Source organism: Capra hircus, chromosome 3 (assembly GCF_001704415.2).
Source record: "Capra hircus breed San Clemente chromosome 3, ASM170441v1, whole genome shotgun sequence".
Lineage (NCBI taxonomy): Eukaryota > Metazoa > Chordata > Mammalia > Artiodactyla > Bovidae > Capra > Capra hircus.
The window spans coordinates 42,046,745-42,051,979 of NC_030810.1; positions in this window are offsets into that span (position 1 = coordinate 42,046,745).

Here is a 5,235-nt window from a genome sequence, read left to right on the forward strand (position 1 = left end):
TTCTCCCTAATTCTCTGCCATCATAAGGTTTTTTGGAATTCAAATGGCATTCTCCACTCTCTCCTTTCTAGAAAAGAATTGACAGAGCTGGTCATATAGTAAAATCCTATTATTTGTATAAATAGGGATATTTTTAATGATTATCTAATCAACATCCTTGTTTCAGTGATAAGGAATCTGAGTTTGTCAGAGGTGAAATGACTTCTCCAATTGAGCTATTTTATAGGAAATCCAAAGCACAAACCCTGACATCCCAAGAAGCAGTAAAGTGTTGTGAGATTTCGCCCCCACCCCTGTTCTGAAGTCAAAGTCAAACAAGCCATCTTAATTGGAGCTCACTCATGAATCCTAAACATCTAAACATCATGAACACTAAACATCTAAACATTCATGAACACATCATGGATCCTAAACATCGTGAACACTAAACATCTCCTAAGTAATCTCACATTGATTTAAGAAACTCTGGTCACAGATTTGAACACAGTGTACTCCAAGCCAGTAAGTGACACCCTTAGGTAGGACCCTGCTGTGTATAAGATAGAAAAGAACAGAAAAAAGGTATCTAGCACAAATTGTGGTGCACCCCATGCACCATTCTCAGAATTTGGGATTCTTAAAACTGGAAGTGACCCTCCAAGTTACTCAGGAGTGCTTTCTATGTGTCAAGCATTTCAACAGACCGCTGACATACAAAACCTTATTCATTCATTACAAAGCAAACATGCAGAAGACAGTGTTACCTCTATTTTTTAAATTATAGAACTTAGGTTCAGATAAAGTACATTTCTTACTCATATAGCCAAGAAGTTGTAGGGGTGATATACACTCAGATGTACCCTACTCTAGTACCTTAACCTTCTGTACCTAAATCAGATTTACTTCCTCTGGTTTTACAGACTACAGGGAATGGAGTTCCTAGCTTCAGCTGGAATATCAGAGCCTGGGATGGATTCTGAGAGTCAGTCCTTTCTATATGTGAATACCTCTGTTTATTTCCCTCTAATTTTAGATCCCCAAATTTGCCTACTAGAAACTCCCTCCCATAAGTCTTTATGTAGCCTTTTGGAGAAAACCAATTCTTTGTAACTCTGTTTTTCCTTAGCTCCTGCCATCTTCATCAACCTGGAATCTTCATTTCTTCAGGGAAAACATCCAGTATTATCTCAACTATCATTTGTGAAACTTTCTTTCTAGATTCCTCCTGAGTGGCACTTCCTGTACCTTACATTTCAGAACTGGCAGCATCACTGTTGAAATAACAGTACTCAGAACAGGGCATGACACTCCATCTATAGTCTATTTTCAACTTGATATTAAGTTTCAACAAAAGCAGTTTAAGTGTGTTGGCTTTTTTATCAAGATTCCATATAGCACACTAAAGACAGATTTTTCTGAGCACCATTCCAAGGCTTAAGAACACTCAAGAAACTCTCAAAAACTAAGCTAACAACACTTAAGATTCATCCCATTGAAACAAAACACCATTAACAGGCAGTCAAATGCAGCGGAATTGCATCTCAATTTCCAACATTAAAGACTTTTCAGGAAATCGCAAGTTTCTCAGCTCTGGGTTAATTTTATTCAATTAGAGTCGAGTCCTGTATGGGGAGACTTTTGCCAGCATCTGTGCTGAGATGAGCATTTCTGATACCATTTCCATGAACTCTCCAGTTAGTGAAATCATTTAGAGATTAATAGAATCACAAGTTGGAGACTGGGTCATATGCTAAGAAATTTAGTTCTTTCTTTTGACTGCCCTTTTCAGAAATGTGCTTTTATTTTAATGGGTTCCCAGAGTACCTGTGGACCCTCCTATCCCACTCAAGGGAGAGTCAGTAACAATGTAAAGAATCATGCTTCTCTGTGTTCTTCTCCATCATCAAGAATAGCTGGGAAACTTCCAATCAGCTGCCAAATAACAGACCATTACTACAGGAGCAATGTGGACAAGAAGAAAAATGTATCTCTTGGATGTCACAGCTAGTAAACACCGACTGTTTATATGTTTACAATAAAGAGTCAGCTAGATTGTGAACAATACCAGAACATTTCTGTCTTTACCATCATATTACATGAATGGTAGATGATGCTGTATACATTTTCATGAATAAATAACTGAACTAACAGAATAAAACTGACAAATAGTTGAATCATGAAGTTTGGGTGTTTCCAGGTGGAGTCTCTAGATCTTATTTCAATGATACAGTCTTTAGATTCGCAGCCATTGTTTATTCAGTTCAGTTGCTCAGTCGTGTCTGACTCTTCGCGACCCCATGAACCGCAGCACGCCAGGCCTCCCTGTCTATCACCAACTCCTGAAGTTCACCCAAACCCATGTCCATTGAGTCAGTGATGCCATCCAACCATCTTATCCTCTGTCGTCCCCTTCTCCTCGTGCCCTCAATCTTTCCCAGTATCGGGGTCTTTCCAAATGAGTCAGCACTCCGCATCATGTGGCCAAAGTATTGAAGTTTCAGCTTCAACATCAGTCCTTCCAATGAACACCCAGGACTGATTTCCTTTAGGATTGACTGGTTGGATCTCCTTGCAGTCCAAGGGACCTTCAAGAGTCTTCTCCAACACCACACTTCAAAAGCATCAATTCTTTGGTGCTCAGCTTTCTTTATAGTCCAACTCTCACATCCATACATGACTACTGGAAAAAGCATACCCTTGACTAGACAGACCTTTGTTGACAAAGTAATGTCTCTGCTTTTTAATATGCTGTCTAGGTTGGTCATAACTTTCCTTTCAAGGAGTGCACGTCTTTTAATTTAATGGCTGCAATCACCATCTGCAGTGATTTTGGAGCCCAGAAAAATAAAGTCAGCCACTGTTTTCACTGTTTCCTCATCTATTCGCCATGAAGTGATGAGACCGGATGCCATGATCTTAGTTTTCTTAATGTTGCGTTTTAAGCCAACTTTCTCACTCTCCTCTTTCACTTTCATCAAGAGGCTCTTTTGTTCTTCACTTTCTACCATAAGGGGGGTGGTGTCATTTGCATATCTGAGGTTATTGATTTTTCTTCTGGCAATCTTGATTCCAGCTTGTGCTTCTTCCAGCCCAGTGTTTCTCATGATGTACTCTGTATATAAGTTAAATAAGCAGGGTGACAATATACAGCCTTGACGTACTCCTTTTCCTATTTGGAACCAGTCTGTTGTTCCGTGTCCAATTCTAACTGTTGCTTCCTGGCCTGCATACAGGTTTCTCAAGAGGCAGGTCAAGTGGTCTGGTATTCCCATCTCTTTCAGAATTTTCCACAGTTTATTGTGATCCACACAGTCAAAGGCTTTGTCGTAGTCAATAAAGCAGAAATAGATGTTTTTCTGGAACTCTCTTGCTCTTTCGATGATCAGCAATGCCTAAAACTAATGCCCCAGACAAAGTCAGATAACCTAGTTTATGCGGAGGTCAGATGTTTCTGAACAGTATCCTGCCAGGATTATTATTCTGTAAGAAGCAAGGTCAAAAATTATGTCAACAGGGCAAAGATGTTAACCTTGTAACTCACAAGAAGTGTATGTTATCTCAGAAGAAAATGATCTTTACTTAGGTAGAGGGCTTGCTTTTAGGGAAATTGTGATGCAATCAGATCTTGTTGATACAGAGAGTAATGTGAAAGCAGAGAATCCACAGTCTTTCTCGCTCATAGAATGAGAAATGTGTACCTTTCTATTTGTGAGATATCAAATCTTGGGCTAAGGAAATCCTTTTGCATCTAGGCAAAGCTATTAGCTAACATAAAGAACTGAGATTGTATTCTCACATGCAGATCTTCAGATGCACACACACACACACACACACACACACACACACACACACTTGCTACCAGGTAGTAAAGAGCATCACAGGGAAGCAAACAGGGTGGGTGGGGGAACCTGTTACACCGTAACTGTGATAGCACGATAGCACTTACCCCATGATGTAATTGTACTTATTAGTCAATTATTGGACTAATGCTTTTCTCTTCTCACTGGGTTCCTTGCTCTCCTCTCTCTCTACATCCCTAGTCTGTTATCTGGCATATAGTAATTCCTGTGTTTAAATGAATGAAAGTTAAACACAAATGAAAATCTTCCTTTCTTAGTAAATATAAAGCCCATAGCTTTCTAGGTTGGAACCAAAAGAAGACTCTTTCAGCAGTGATGGGTGACTGGAGAATAAGCATAAGTCTGTCCCAGAGATCCATCTTTCCCTCTGGGGTAGTCACAGATTATCCCTGACATCTCCATGTTGAACTACAACGCTTTCACACTCCTGTCCAAGCCAGAACACTGGACCTCTCACTTCATATTCTCTTATTCCAGGTCACACAGGACTAGAACACTCAAGCAAAATTTTATTATAAACTTGGGGATAAAAAGGGGGAAGTAGAGTACTAGAAGCCTCAGTAGTCTAGTTTAAAGAATTTTTTTTCCAAAATTTTGGATAGTTAAGAAATAAATTATCTGGTAGATTACAAGGAGATAGTTTTGAAAACTTAAGTGAGTTAACATCTGTTCTTAATAAGAAATTAAAACAGGTTTATAATATAACCTTGGGATGTTCCAAATCCTAGAACATCATGTGGTCTAGTTTCTTATACTTTCAGAGAATCCAAAAATATGGAAAGAATTGTTCAACATAACAGAGGACTAGTTGAAGACATGGGCTTCCCTGGTGCCTTAGACAGTAAAGAATCTGCCTGCAATGCAGGAGACCTGGGGTCGATCCCTAGGTTGGGAAGATCCCCTGGAGAAGGGGAGGGTTCTGAGTGGCAACCCACTCCCATATTCTTGCCTGGAGAATCCCCATGGACAGAGGAGCCTGGTGGGCTACAGTCCATGGGTTGCAAAGAGCTGGACATCGCTAAGCAACTAAGTACAGTATGGTAGAACAAATAGAACTGAAATTCAGTCCTCTTGACACCAGTCTAGGCCTTGGTTAGTATAATGTTTATTACCAGTTGCCTATCTTTTAAGGTTCCCATAGGCTTTCAATATAGAAATCTAAAACAGTTTATGAATCAAGTTAATGTTACTTGTGGCATTCTATTAAAATAAGTTTATCATTTTAACTTTATATTATTTTGCAACTGGAGATGTAATGTATTAGAGAATTCTCGATAGTTGCTATTAACTGATACATAATGTGTTTGTAAAGCAGAAAGACAGGATCTTCCCTGGTGGCTCAGTGGTAAAGAATCCACCTGCCAATGCAGGAGACAAGGGTTTGATCCCTGGTTCA